Source organism: Carcharodon carcharias, chromosome 12 (genome assembly GCF_017639515.1).
Source record: "Carcharodon carcharias isolate sCarCar2 chromosome 12, sCarCar2.pri, whole genome shotgun sequence".
In the NCBI taxonomy this organism is placed as follows: domain Eukaryota; kingdom Metazoa; phylum Chordata; class Chondrichthyes; order Lamniformes; family Lamnidae; genus Carcharodon; species Carcharodon carcharias.
In genome coordinates this window covers 92,752,211-92,768,745 of record NC_054478.1, presented here as the reverse complement: position 1 = coordinate 92,768,745, position 16,535 = coordinate 92,752,211, and positions in this window count along the sequence as shown.

Here is a 16,535-nt window from a genome sequence, read left to right as displayed (position 1 = left end):
AAGATTTGTAAGTATTGGGAGCTGTGATGAGGGTAGTGTAGAACTTAAAGGGACGTAGACAATTTGGTAGAATGGGTAGAAAAGTGGCAGATGAAATTTTGTGCAGAGAAGTGTGAAATTATTTATCAAGCTTTATTAATATGGGCATAGATTTCAAAAGCAAAGAAGTTATGTTAAACTTGTATAGAACATTGGTTCATCCTCAAGTGGAGTATTGCATCCAGTCCTGGTGACACACTTTAGGAAGTATGTGAAGGCTTTAGAACAAGTTCAAAAAAGATTCACAGGAAAGGCTCCAGGGATGAGGAACTTCTGTTACATGGATAGATTGGAGAAGCTGGGGCTGTTTTTCTTGAAGAAGAGAAGGGTGAGAGTGAGATTTGATAGAGGTGTTCAATATCATGAGGGGCCTGGACAGAATAGATAGAGAAAAACTGTTCCCATTGGTAGTTGTACTGAGAATAAGAGAGCACTGATTTAAAGGAATTGGCAGAAGCAATGGCAACATGGAGAAATTTTTTTTATACAGCAAGTGGTTAGGATCTGGAATATACTGCCTGAGTGTGGTGGAGGTAGGTTCAATGGAGGCATTCAAGAGGGAACTGAATTATTATCTGAAAAGGAAGAATGTGCAGGGCTATAGGGAGAAACCTCGGGGGTGGCACTAGGTGAATTGCACCTTCAAAGAGCTGGAAACTCCTTCTGTGCTGTAGCTATTCTATGGTGCTGTGACTGTCAATCCCCCAAGCATCACTACAGTGTCCAATTTTGGTGGCCTTCTGAGAGATAGGTTATGTTTCCATAGGGACCCAAGAGATCTTCATGCCATGGTCTCTGAAGGGAATGTGTACAGGTGACTGTGGAGGTCAATTCATGGAGTCTGGCCCCAAGGACCTGACTACAGTGCCAAAAGGTCCAATGATCTCATGCAAATGATCAAGGTCACTCTCGCTTACCAATGCTGCAACACTCACACTCACCTGTTGAAACATGCATATATTTCCAGCTATTCAACTATTGCTGACATATCACCAAAAGACATTGGACGTAGTCACTGTCATTTTTCCCTCTCTCTTCTGGGCCAAAGTTGCACAATACCGCAGGGAGTAGCAGGGAATTGTTGGAAGACAGGCATATTTGCATCTTCTGAATCATTTAGAGTGGATGGTGTTCCACATGAAGGTGCCAGCTGTCACTGAGGCTGTTGTACACAGTGTCACTGAGAACATTGAGGATAATGGTATGTTCTTGCCTTACCCATATTCTCAAATTCCACTTCACCCTCATCCTGCTATCAGTCATGAAATCCAAGCTTCAAACAGTGTGACCATGGACCTCTTGCTATCCACTCCAACCACCTTCCTTCACCCCAGCTTTCCCCTTCTACACTTTAACTTTCAAACACCCAAAACTGCTATCTGGCCAGCTGGTGTAATTTCAGTTTGAAGGATGTGAGCAAGGCCAGGCATCTAAGGAAGAGGCACAGCACTTGATCTCACATTTGTGGCCACCAGCTCAGATAGTGGCGATGCATGTACTTTAGAAGATAGTATAATGGTGAGTTCAGCATGTGGTGAATCATTGGGCATGAGTGGGATACAGCCAGACTAGGAGAAAGGGATAGTGAAAGTGCCAGCTTATCAGTGGTGAGCTTGCAGGCAGGCTCTACTGCAAATAAGTCAACTGAGGACATTGATGGAGTAGCATACAGGAGGACAAAGAAACATATGGTGCATTAACAGGCCTACCACGGGGCCTGTTGTCACTGTCAAGGAGCGTGGAGGACTCCAAATTGGCACAGGCCTTTGTGCAGAGATCTGAACCCATCCTTTCCAATGTGGAAATACTGGGCAACTCCAAGAGAGTGCTAAAGCAAAGTAAAATCCAAAATCCAAAAGTTCTGATGATAAGTCATGATCTGAAATGTTAATTCTGTTTTTCTCTCTCTATAGATGCTGGCAGACCTGCTGAGTATTTCCAGCATTTCTGTTTTTATTCCATGAGGGCACTTGCAGACTAAGCCATGATGCAGTGAGGGTGGCTGACATCTCAGCTTCCATTGCAGCATGAGCAAAGTCTCAGTTCTGCAATGGAAGCTCATGAGATCTATGCTTGTTGTCATGCAAGCCCAGGTTGCTGCCATCAGGGTTGCAGATATCAGTGCTCAAAGGAGCTTGTGGGCTTTTACAGCAGTAGAGTAATGTGTGCTCCAGCAGGCTGCTAGCATTACTCAGGGGAATGGCAATAGCTGTCCTCTCTCAGGATGAAAGCATTTGTGTCCCCACCCCTTCCACTCTGCCAATGCCTTTGCTGTTGCCTTTCAGTCAAACAGCCCAGACTGCTGTCACCCATGCCAATGGGGTACAGTCCAAAGTGAGGCCTACAAGGCCCAGAGCTACTTGAAGGCATCCTGCAAGGCTGTTGACAGTCTCCTCCAGTGAAGGTTATCAGCCTTCCACCAGCAAAGAGATTGCACTCAGATAGGCAAAGCCACATGGAAGGCTAAGGGATGCACTAGGATGAATAGTTCAGTTTTGTATGTATTATTGGAAGCATTGTTGGATAAAGTTATTCCAGAATTGTTTTTTTGTGCTGTCTTTAATTTCAGGAATTTGGTCAAGAGAACATTGTGAAGATCTGTAGCATAGAGACTGAGAGATGGGGAACTGCAGAGCAATGTGATAGAGGATCAGCGACGGAAACTGAAGACTATGTAACTGGTCATGCTCAGCCCATCAAAAGTAAAGGGTTCCTAGATGCCTCCTGCTCTTCCTCCTTCTCTCATGGTGCCCTCCAAAGACCTGGTGACAGTACCTGGTGTCCTCATGACAACTAATTTGTGGAGGGCACAGCAGACCACCACAATTTGGGGAAAAGCTCCAGAGAGTATTGAAGGGCTTCCCCAAATTGCCCAACTAGCAGAAGCATTGTCCCAGACAGCAAATGATTTGCTCCATCATATTCCTGCATGGCTCTCATTGTACCCATGTTGTCCATGCATGGCTGTGTGGCAGAGGGGAGTTGTGAGTCAGGTGTAGAGCAGGTAGCACTAATTACCAATAGCCAATAGAAGAACGCAGGTACATCTGACTGATGAAGAATGTGTTGCGATTGCTGCCAGGATAGTAGGCATTCATTGTCAGGAGGTCCCATGTATTGTTGTACACCTACTGCAAGTTCATGGAGTAGCAGCGATTGCTTTTCCAGTGCACATCCCATTTGCTCAATGGGACCTGCAAAGTCAGCTACATGCACTCATTTAAATCCTGCGAGCCATGTACCCCTCTTGCTAGCTTGTTCCTGATATAATGTCCCCTTTTCTAGCTTACAGAGCCTCTGTGACCTCCCCAATGCAGTCATGCATGATGAACTGCAAAATATTAATAATATTGCCTGCTGCTGCCTGGGAGGATCTACTGGCATAGAAATTGAGGGTCACAGTGATCTTGGCTCTGTTGAGTGACCACCTCTTGATGAAACTTAACCACTTCAAACCTTGCACCTGGATGATGTAGAGAGAGGAGAAGTGCACTCTGAAGATACTTTGTTGGTACGGCCTTCTGTAGGGACTCTCCCTCTGTGCATTGCTTCCCTTTTTTGCTGCCTCTGTTCCATCTCCCAGACATGCTGCAGCACAAGAGGGACTGTCACCCATCATTACTGAAACAGGCTTTTTCCTGTCAACCCTTTCAACTCCTCTGACATCCTTATCAATGCCCAATACCAATCCTCGGGAATCCAAAAATATCTCCAAACTTCTCCAATAACACTCAACAGTCAGGATGATGTGTGGCATGGGAGGAACTTGCAGGTCTCAAAGTCCCCATGCATCTGCTGCCCTTGTCCTTCTAGATGGTAGAGTCACAATTTGGAAGGTGCTGTCGAAGGAAGCCTGGTAAGTTGTTGCAGTGCAAGTTGTAGATGGTACACACTGCTGCCACTTTGCGCTGGAGTGAATGTTTAAGGTGGTGCATGAGGTACTGATCAAGTGAGCTGCCATATCCTGGATAGTGTTGAGCGATTTGAGTGTTGTTTCAGTTGCACTCATCCAACCAAGTACAAAGTATTCCATCACACTCCGCCCTGCCTTACTTGCACCTTATAGATGGTGGACAGGCTTTGGGGAGCCAAGAGGTGAGTTACTAACTACAGAGTTCTGGCCTCTGACCAACCCTTGTATCCATAGTGTCTATATGGCAAGTCCAGTACAGTTTCTATCAATGGTGATTCCCAAGATGTTGATGGTGGGGGATTCAGACACATTTTCAGATTTTTGTTGTGGCTGTATTGGAACACTTTGGGCAGAATTTTGCCCTTGATGGGCGGGCGGGCCCCACTGGCTTGGTGGCGGGCGCGCAGACAATCAGCGCCGTCAAAATGGGTTCTGTCGCCATTTTAAGTGAGCAGGTGGGCCTCCCCATGGGAAGCGCTATGAGCTTCCTGTACGGGTGGGGGAGCATTCTCCAACTGCCAGAGTGCGCTCTTTCGTGCATGCTTGCGGAAGAGCACACATCTCCCTGAGACTAAGTCCTTCTCAGGGAACGGTCTGAAAGTTTTTGAAAGTTTAAAAATAGAAAAATAAAAAAATTATTAACATGTCCCCCTCGTGTGACAATGTCACACGAGATGGGACATGTTAATAAATATCACAGAAACTTTATTAAAGTTTTTTAAAACTGACAGGAAACCTCATCCCGCTGGTCGACAAGGTTTCATGTTTTGTCAGAAGCCCGCTGGGGCTCCTGGCCTGCCCACCGCCTTAAGGTTGGACAGGCAGGTCCTTTAATTGATTTAACTACCCTGTCAATAGCCTTAATTGGCCATTGACAGGTCGGCGGGCGAACAGCTGATTTTGCTGTCCGCCCACATTCCTGAATATTTAAATGTGGCGGGATGACGTCAGGGGTTCCTCCTGATATCATCCCGCGTCATTTACGCGTCAGCGAGTGGGCCCCACCCCCAGTTCGCCAACGGAAAAATCCTGCCCTTTGGCTGGGAGTGCAGCTAGTTCTGGAGCACAAGCCTTCAGTACTACAGCTGGGATGTTTTTAGAGCCCATAGCCTTTGCTTTCAGCGCCTTTGACATTTCTTAACACCATGTGCAGGGAATCAAATTGTCTGAAGATGGCAATTCTGATACTTGGAACCTCAGGAAGAGTTTATGATGGAACACCCACTCAGCACTTCAAGCTGAAGATGGCTGCAAATGCTTCAGCCTTGTGTTTTTCACTTATGTACTGAACTCTGTCATCATTGAGGATGGGGATATTTATAGAAACTCCTTTTCTGATTAGTTGTTTAACTGTCCACTGCCATTCATGACTGAATGTGGTAATACTGCAAAGCCTTGAAGTTTTTCAGCAGGTCTGACAGCATCTGCGGGAGGAACACAGTTAACGTTTCGAGTCCATATGACTCTTAACAGAACTAAGGGAAAATAGAAGGGAAGTGAAATATAAGCTGGTTTAAGGGGGAGTGGGACAAGTAGAGCTGGATAGAGGGCCAGTGATAGGTGGAGATTGCCAAAAGATGTCATAGACAAAAGGACAAAGAGGTGGTGGTGATATTAGCTAAGAAATGTGCTAATAGGTGACATTAAGGGTAGAAAGCAGGACGAGCAAGGTACAGATAGCAATAGTGGGGGTGGGGTGGGGGGAAGGGATCGTAATAGGCTAAAAGGTAGAGATAAAACAATGGATGGAAATACATTTAAAAATAATGGAAATAGGTGGGAAAAGAAAAATCTATATAAATATGGAAAAAAGGGGGATCGGAAAGGGGGTGGGGATGGAGGAGAGAGTTCATGATCTCAAATTGTTGAACTCAATATTCAGTCCAGAAGGCTGTAAAGTGTCTAGTCGGAAGACGAGGTGCTGTTCCTCCAGTTTGCGTTGAGCTTCAATAGAACATTGCAGCAGGCCAAGGATGGACATGTGGGCATGAGAGCAGGGTGGAGCGTTGAAATGGCAAGCGACTGGGAGGTCTGGGTCATGCTTGCGGACAGACCAAAGTGTTCCGCAAAGCAGTCACCCAGTCTGCTTTTGGTCTCTTCAATGTAGAGGAAACCGCATTGGGAGCAGTGAATGCAATAGACTAAATTGAGGGAAGTGCAAATGAAATGCTGCTCCACTTGAAAGGAGTGTTTGGGCCCTTGGACGGTGAGGAGATGGGAAGTAAAGGGGCAGGTGTTGCACCTTCTACGGTTGCGTGGGAAGGTGCCGTGGGAGGGGGTTGAGGTGTAGGGGGTGATGGAAGAGTGGACCAAGGTGTCACAGAGGGAACGATCTCTGCAGAATGCCGCCAGGGGAGTGAAGGGAAGATGTGTTTGGTGGTGACATCATGCTGGAGTAGGCAGAAATGACAGAGGATGATCCTTTGAATGCAGATGCTGGTGGGGTGATAAGTGAGGACAAGGGGGACCCTATCATGGTTCTGGGAGGGAGAGGAAGGTGTGAGGGCAGATGCACGGGAGATAGGCCGGACACGGTTGAGGCCCCTGTCAACCAACGTGGGTGGAAAACCTCAGTCAAGGAAGAAGGAAGACATGTCAGAGGAACTGTTTTTGAAAGTGGCATCATCAGAACAGATGTGATGGAGGCGAAGGAACTGAGAGAATGGGGTGGAGTCCTTACAGGAAGCGGGGTGTGAAGAGCTGTAATCGAGGTAGCAGTGGGAGTTGGTAGGCTTGTGATGAATATTGGTGGACAGTCTATCACCAGAAATTGAGACAGAGAGGTCAAGGAAGGGAAGGGAAGTGTCAGAGATGGACCATGTGAAAATGATGGAGGGGTGGAAATTAGAAGCAAAATTAATAAATTTTTCCAGGTCCATACAAGAGCATGAAGCAGCACCAAAGCAATCATTGATTTACCAGAGAAAGTGTTGTGGGAGGGGGCCAGAGTAGGAATGGAACAAGGAATGTTCCACATGCCCTATAAAGAGACAGGCATAACTGGGGCCCATTTGGGTACCCATAGCCACACCTTTTATTTGGAGGAAGTGAGAGGAGAAATTGTTCAGTAAAAGAACAAGTTCACCCAGACGGAGGAGAGTAGTGGTGGATGGAGATTGTTCGAGCCTCTGTTCGAGGAAGAAGCGGAGAGCCCTCAGACCATCCTGGTGGGGGATGGAGGTGTAGAGGGATTGGATGTCCATGGTGAAGAGGAGGCGTTTGGGGCCAGGGAACTGGAAATTGTTGATATGCTGTGGGCTGTCAGAGGAATCGCGGATGTAGGTGGGAAGGGACTGGACAAGGGGAGAGAGAATGGAGTCAAGATAATATTTTCTTTTCCCACCTATTTCCATTATTTTTATATTTATTTCCATCCATTGTTTTATCTCTACCTTTTAGCCTATTTCGATCCCTTCCTCCCATCCCACTCCCACTAGGGCTATCTGTACCTTGCTCATCCTGCTTTCTACGCTTAATGTCACCTATTAGCACATTCCTTAGATAATATCACCATCTTCAACACCTCTTTGTCCTTTTGTCTATGACATCTTCTGGCCCTCTATCCAGCTCTACTTGTCCCACCCCCCTTAAACCAGCTTATATTTCACCTCTCTTCTATTTTTCCTTAGTTCTGTTGAAGAGTCATTTAGCTTTGAGTCATTGAATCATAAGAGTCAGTTAACTGTGATCCTCCCCGCAGATGCTGTCAGACCTGCTGAGTTTTTCCAGGTATTTTTATTATTATTTTTGTTTTTGTTTTGGATTTCCAGCATCCACAGTTTTTTGCTTCTACCTTGATCTTATTCGCTGACTGTGTGACTACTTTGCTCTGTCTGTCGCATGCTGCACCAGCTGTTTGGCATACAAGTAGTCCCTTGTTGTAGCTTCACTGGGTTGGCATCTCATTTTTAGGTATGCCTGGTGCTGTTTGTGGTATGTTCTCCTGCACCCTTCATTGAACCATGGTTGATCCCCCTCTGGCTTGATATGAATGGTAGAGTGGGGGATATGCCTGGCCATGAGGTTACGAATTGTGGTTGAATGCAATTCTCCTGGGCTGATAGATCTGTTCTGAATTTATCCCATTTAGCATAGTGGTAATGTCACACATGCTCAGTGTGAAGACAGAACTTCACCGCCACAAGGACTGTGCAGTGGTCACTCCAACAATATGGCTTGGGCAGATGCATGTGCAGCAGGTAGATTGGTGAGGAGGAGATCCAGCAGGTTTTTCCCTCTTGTTGGTTCCCTCACCACCTGCCATTGGCCAAGTTGGCAGATCTGTCATTTAGGACCTGGCCAGCTCAGTCTGTAGTGGTGCTCCAGGGCAACTCTTGGTGTTGGACATTAAAGCCCCTCACAGTATGTATTCTGTGCCCTTGCTACCCCCATGCTTCTTTCAAGTGATGTTCAACATGGAGGAATACTGATTCATCAGCTGAGGAAGGACAGGGTGTAATCAGCAGATAGTATGAATTCTGGATTACTACTCCAATAATATTACCACTATGCTATTGCTTAAATAGTGTGATTGGGTGGATTTGCCTGTGCAGCTGGATGCATGTTCCCTGGGAGAGATTGAGAGAGGGCATTAGCAGGACCCTTCTGAACTGTAAGAAACATCAAATTTACCATTGGCTCTAACTCTACAGTTAGAAATATAAACCTTAAATTTACTGCTGGCCATTCCAGGATGGTGCTTGAATTTTTAGGCCTAAAGAGCAGAAAGCTTTCCAAGCCACAATTTGCCCTGTAAACAGTAACATGCAAATAGATCTAGCTGTGTGTGGGTTGGCTGCCATGTTTGCCTGCAAAGTGGTGCGCTTCAAAGGTAATGGATTGGGATGTTCTGAAAGTATAAGAGGCATTATATAAATGCAACTTTATTCTTTTTAAAGAGACTGTATTTGCCAATAGTTTAGACTGCACTTCAGTTTATCAGAAACCAATCTTGCAAAAATGATTTACAAGGATGGTGTCAGAGCTGAAAGATTACAGTTATCAAGAAAGATTGAACTGGTTTGGGCTTTTTCTTTGTAAGAGACTGACTAAAAGAGACCTGATATGGATCTTTGAGTTTATAAACGGGCTGCACAGGGGTCATAAATACAAGACATTTACTAACAAACCTAATTGCAAAATAAGGGAAAATTTCTTTATTCAGAGAGGTCAGAATGTGGAACTGGTCACAACAGGAGGTGGTTGAGGCAAATAGTTGGATATTTTCAAAAAGAAACTGAATGAGTACAGAAGAGAAAAGGGAATGGAAAGATATGCCGAGAGGTTGAGGTGATGTAGTTAGAATGGGAAAAGACTGATGTGGAATATAAACAACTGTACAAACTAGCTGGATAAATGACCTATTTCTGTGCTGTATATTCCACGTAATTAATACATTTCTATGTTCTAATGCCGGTATAAACCTCTTTATTTCAACTAGTTTAATGCCTCCACCAAAATAATAGACTAAGGCATACCATATATAATTCTGGCTGTTCTGGTCTTTGATGGTTCAGTTGATACATGCATTGTCTAATGTGCAACTGATCTATACAGATCAGGAAGTCCCTATGTTTAATCCCAGGTCTGTACTAGTTGGTTGATTGCAGCTGGATGGCTGTGGATGTGCTAGAATTGGTCTCAAACACTCTTGAGCTAGGGAGAGAAAAGACCAGGCAGTGTTACTGCTACTGGTTGCTATGTAGTTACTTCTGCAGACAAATATGTGTTTATGTCCCTGAGGATTAAAGAATTAGAGCATTAGCTGTAGCTCAGTGGTAGGAATCTTACCTTTGTGTCAGAAGGTTATGGGCTGAAGTCCCACCCGAGAGTTTCGAACACAAGGTCCAGTGCAATACTGGCTGTGTGAATGCTGCAATAATGGCAATGCTGTTTTTTTTTGGATAATGCCTTAAACCGAGGCTCTGCCTGTCTTCTGAGGAGACATAAAAGATCTCTTGGCATTATTTGGAGAAGAGTAGGAAATTATCCTAGTGTCCTGGCTAATCTTTAACCCTCAACATCAGTGAAACAGATTATCTGGTCATTATCACATTGTTGTTATTGGAACCTGGCTGTGTCAAATTTGGCTGCTGTTTTTCCTGCATTACAGCAGTGATTGCATTTCAAAAATGAAGATTGGTTGTAAAGCACTTTGGGAGGCCCTGCATTGTGAAAGCTTCAAGATAAAGGTAAGTCTATCTTTCTTTATTGAGAACAAGCAGAATTAAGCTTGACTGAGATCCGCTCTCTATATGTTTGAAGTCCTCACAACTAGTCATTATCTAGGCACATGGGTGAATCATGGTCGTATAGGAATATAGGAATGGCAGTAGCTGTCGATCTGTGTCCCATATTAACCAGTGCGTTCAGGATAGGAGGAGAAAACATTACAGAAAGGAGAAGGAGTGAATGATTAAATACATCAAAAAATGTTTTGGTTTAAATAATTAGAACTGATCAAGCGGAATGTTTTCTCACATTTTTATTTTCAAATTATTACACTTTTACATGGCGCTACATAATCAAACAGTATCAACAATAAATCAGATGAAGAAGCTTAGACCACATGAAGCATTAACTTGCATTTAGGAGAGCTCTGTTTTGACACATGACTGTGTATTGTTAGGTATGTCTACAGGAAGGTCAAAATCTAGGCAAACCTCAGCACTGCAAGGACATAAACAATTCATACTTCATCTTGCTGGAACATATTAATCTTTCAATTTTTTTTGGTGCACTGTAGCTGTTGTTCAAGGAATGATTGGTGCGTGAAAAATTCTATTAACCACTTTTACTCTTATTGTTAAAAATTGTAGAAGGACTAATCCCTATACATCAAACTATTTTGCTTTCTGGCTTCAATTTTGTTTTGAAAAGGTCAACTGAAGTGCAAAAAGACTTAATCTAGCTGCAGTTGAATCTGTTTAAAATTACTTTCAGTTGCCCAGGGAGGCAAAAACTAAATGTTGAAATGGAAGAGATTTTATGAGGATGTGAACAGCATGAGCTCACAGAGCTCAGTTTTGTATGAGAGTAATGTTACAAGGGCTACAAAAAGTACTGAAGGATTTTTATGATTCACAAAAGCTTTACCTTAAAAGTTAAGATGCACCATGTTCATTAGTTTGTGTTGGATTAGCTTCTGCAATGAAAGATCAATGTCTATATGAATTCCTTTTCATTGTCTGGAACAATTTAAATATTAATTAATTTACATATTTTCTACTATCTAGAATGCTTTGGATGAACGTGTTGAGAGAATGAAGAATGATTGTCTAGATAAGTTAAACATCTCCATGAGAGAACAAATGGAGTAAGTTATGGTTAGCTCATGAATATTTTTCATCCCCCACAGTTAATCAGCCATTATTACATTTACATCAAATTCTTAAATCATTATTGATGAGAAAATTTATATTTGTAGTGTGGCTATTAGGAGGACATGTTTAATGCTTTTCATGATATTAAATCGAAAGCCTCTCAATTTCTTTCCTTTTGATGATTGGCCACACTATTGAATACCAGTATAATCAAAATATGGGGCTAATACCACCTTAGTCAATGAATAGAAAATATAACCTTTGATTCAACTGAGCATTATGAAGTTATTAACTCTTACGCTCTGTATTTTATTTAATTTTCTGATTTTTACACTTGCCAGGTTATGAACTATATGGTAGATGAACATGTAGGAAGCCTACGTGTGCCCATTCTTATGCAAGAAACATTTTACAAATGTCTGCTGAGATGTATGTGTGAGCAGAGTGAGGTGTTTGACCCATTTCTTCCCCTTCATTGATCAAAGGAAATATTAAAGTCCTGTCTGGTGCTTCTTCTTGTTCCATAGTTGGATTGAGAACTCAAACATGTGAAGAATTGCTGTTGCTTCTAACTATTCCACAGCACATAATTGAATTACTCGTATTCTCTGTCATTGGCCCCTTGGGTAATCAAGCTAACAGGTAGGATGCTGTGTATATTCAATGGGCTAATACAAATAACATCAATAAGGTATGGTAAAAAGGGATCCTTTAATGAAATTTTCAATTTTAAATGAAAAAAATGGTTTTGAAAATTTATTTGAGTATCATTTCTCAGCATATCTTCTGTCACTAAATGAGGTTGTGATTTACAATGGATTGAATGAGCAAGGATCTCAGTGTTATGAAGTGATAAAAAAAATGCAATTAATTGCCTTAACTTTGGGATTAGCGGAACAAGAAAAAAAATCATGAATATTATTTGTCAAAAAGCATTTTTAGCCTCTGCATGATACATCAGTTCAGAATTGTCATAAAATCATACAACATAGAAAGTTATTTGGCCCATTATGCCTGTGCCAGCCTTTTTGAAAGAGCTATTCAATTAGCCCCACTCACTTTTACTTTCCCACAAAACCCTGATATTTTTCCTCTTCAAGAATCTATTCATCTCTCTTTTGAAAGTCACTTTTATATATGCCTATTCCACCCTTTCAGATAGTACATTCCAGATCACAATTTATTGCATTGCACTACCACCTATAAGAACAAGGGCAGCAGATAGATGGGAACACCACCACCTGGAGGTTCCCATCCAAGTTACTCACCATCCTGACTTGGAAATATGTCGCTGTTCCTTCACTGTCACTGGTCAAAATCCTGGAACTCCCTTCCTAACAGCACTGTGGGTGTACCTACACCACATGGACTGCAGCGGTTCAAGAAGGCAGCTCACCATCACCTTCTCAAGAGCAATTAGGGATGGGCAATAAATGCTGGCCCAGCCAGCGAAGCCCACATCCCGTGAATGAAAAAAAATTCTCATCTCACCTTTAATCCTTAGTCGTGGGAAAATTAGAATGTTAGCTTATTTTGTGTTTTGCTGCTTTTCTTGCAGCAATTCACGATTGACTTGACAATTCATTAACAACCATAAGCACACTTCTTCTGAGAATTTGTCTAAACAAAAACACAATAGGATTTGAAAGATCCCTTCCATGTTACATCTGCCCATTCAGTTTTCCACAGCCTTCAAAATTCTGTCAGATTCCACATAAACTTGCCTTTGGTGCACCTATAGCTCAGCTGATCCTAGCTGAAGAGATGAAGGCAGTGATATTGGCCCTTGAACAGTCTGTATGCAGGTTGTTTAGCTGTTCACAATGTCATTGGTAATCCTGTAAGTGTAGCAGGATTGCTGCTTTGCTGGAGTATATTTAATTGCTTTTGTATTTGAATATTAGAGGTAGAATTTCAAGACTAGCATTACCAACCTAGAAAAATGCTGCATCAAATTTACACCTGACACCATTGGGATATTCAACAGGATTGAAATGCACCTATAAAAGAATAATAGGTGTAGCTAACTTCAGAGGAATAAAAATGGCTATCAAGGCTATTATTTGTCACACCACCAAATGAGAATAGGTATTAACACCATCTACCAATACGTAGTAAACTATGACTAACAGATCTCAGATGTAAGATATGTCAGAACAGTAATAGTAAAGAACTATACTGTTATTGTTTGGGGAATGGGGCTCTTCATCAACTATCATGATACTACTACTGAATATTAATTTGTGAAATTAACAATGGCCAAGATTATGTGATGAAACTATCAGCATCCATCATCATTACCCTTTTGAAACTGACAGCAAAACCTGGAGTCTGCACATGCGCAATTAAATCAGATGTAATTAAATCTGAGGTCTGTAATCAATCAGAAATCACTAAATGGACAAAATCTTGCCCATTAATGCCATTACTCCAGTGTTTAAAAAGTTACAGCTTGTTGAATGGTGGTTTTTAATAGCATACTAAATTCATAATTACTGCTGAACAGCCTCATTAGGAGAAACTAATTTTGTGTTTGTGAATGTAAAAGTTCTACACTATGATAAAAGAAGTTTAAATATTTTTTTAAAATTCAAAGTTTGTTGAAGATATCTCAGTTTTAACTTTAATCTCATATGCATGTTCCCATAAAATTTCATTAAAAGTGAAGAATAAAAAGTGAATTTTACTTTCTGCTTTGTTGTCTGTGAGGATGTTTCAATGTAATTACTCAAGCTGCTTACCCTGCATGATGACATCACTGTCACTGGATGCCTGAAGATTCAAACTCATGTGGGGAAAGGGTAATCCACACCACAGAGATTGCTGGATCTTTTTGGGCAGTTTTCTTCAAGTAGAGTGTGCCATCACTTTGCTGCTAATCACAAAATCCGGTCCAGTGTTAATGGTGGGGGTATCAGTACCCATATATGATTCTGACTTTGTCTCTGAACATTACTGTGTGTAAAGTGAGGTTGGACCAAACATTTTAATGCAAACTGTCCAAAGCACAATTTATTGTGTTCTTACCTGCTTAGGTAAAGTGTAAAGCAGTATTTAGCATAATAGCAAAGAATATTTATTTTGTCATATTAAATAGTATTAAATAGAAAGTGTCATGCTCCTTTGGTTTCTAACTTGATTTATATGCAACAGTGAACATTACTATTTGCTTGACTGCATCATTCATGCCATGTGGCAGGATAATGGCCAGAAATATTACCTACTTTTTACAGTTCTGGTACAGAGGTGGAGGGCGGAATTTTACACTGGTGAGATTTTATGGTCCCGCTGAAGTCAATGAACTTTTGAATGGCTTGTTGCATTTTATGGCCCTTCCCCCACCATGATGGAGCTGTAAAATTCCACCCAGAGTGCTACCTTACTTATTGTAAAGGCTGAATTGAAATAACCTTAAACTGCTGTTTTGATTTACAAAATGTATTTCCACTGTCAGAAACAATGCTCTTAGATATGTGCACTCATTAGAAAATAGAATATTGGACCTCAAGGCAGAAGCATTTTTCTATTTCACATGCAGTGACAGCTTTTAAGCCTCGCAGGTCAGGTATGACATAGATAAGATGCAATGCAATGGATCATGGTGTTGACGATGTACATCAACCACCTCAAAAAAACAGCCTTCAACCAATGACCAAAACACTGTAATTGTCCACACACTATATTTATGATGTCTTAGAGCAAGACTACTTAATTAGTGCCAGTTAGTGCCGAATTAGGATAATTTTCTAATGTAAGCTATGCTGATTATGAATTAAACAGTGTCTGTCGAAAATTATTTCAATTTTGATGGAGAAATACCATAGTACTGTTAAAATATGATTGTTATACATTGCTTATTGTAATATTGGATTTTAGGAGACACTTGTCAAAGTGTCAAAGTGTATTAATATTTCTATCCCAATGACAGGAAAAACTTATCATATTACTAAATTAAGACCTGGATTTTCACTACTGAGGCAAGGTAGATCAAATTGGGAAATTTCCCATCTTGCTGGGCCTGCCCCAGATGTTGCTATTTTTGCTTCAGGGGGAACTAGTGTGTGATGGAATCAGGCCATCCTGTTCTACTGAAAATGTTTTTACACCTGTCTTCATTATGCATGCTTGGCTAGGAGCCTAGGCTCATAAAAGGATTGTCCTAATAGCGGGTCCTGCACTGATAACTCGAGAGAACTGTTAAATCTGCTTGATTGACATCTTTAAATGGCTATAATAAGTTGTTTATTCTGTGATATCTTTTGGCAATGCTGCAATATTTGTTTGCACAAGATTAAGAAGTGTGAATTGTTTGAAGCCTCGATTACTGATACTTTAATGGTCTTTCTGATTGACACTTTTATAGGGCTGTAGGAGCAACATTTTTTTTCAAAGGAATGTTTGTGATTATTTTTTCTGCCTAGTTCCACACATGTCATTTTAACTATATAGCTATTGGTTCTGTTCATAGTGTATATTGGGTGAATGGGCATGAAAGAGCCATGAGTTTTAGCTTGGGGGGTTTAAGAGGCCATGGAAGGGTGGAAATGGGGCATGAATTGGCCTGAATTGGAATGGAGGAGGCATGGAGAAATGGAAGGGGCATAGGATGGGTAAGACTTTTTGAACTTATCATTCAAAAGGTTCGCAAATCCAGGCTATCGTTCATCACTCTTCTGAGGGATTATGATCCACAAGTCATGGTGTATCTGGCCTGACTCCATGAAAATTGTGGGGGCTAGATGATGCCTACATCTCCAAATGGAGCTAGCCAGGTCAGGAGTGCAAGGTGCAGGCTAACTACCTGCACCCCTATCATATGCAACAAAGGTTAGGGGAGCTGGAAATGGGAGTGGGAATCCTGGAATCAGGTCCCACCTGCCATTTTTAAAAGGCGCCAGAGTTGTTCCGTCTCCACGAACATCCGACTTAAGTCTTCCATGGTACAGCCAAGGAGTCATATAATGCCAGGAATTGCATTGTGCCATTGTACTGTGATACAGTCACATTATCAACGTCTTGCTTTTAGTAATGTATCAGAAGTTGGCATCTTTTATTCTTTGACAACACTTTGGTTGTGAAGATATACAAAATATACTTAATAAATAAAATAGATGGATAGTAGTAAGTTATAAGTTGCCAAAATAATCGTGGGTTCAGATGATGTTTCCAGACAACTTGAACTTAACTGTCAGAATTTATATTACTGGTTGCATAAATACCTGTATGTGTGTGTGTGTATGCGCATACCAATTTAAACAGCT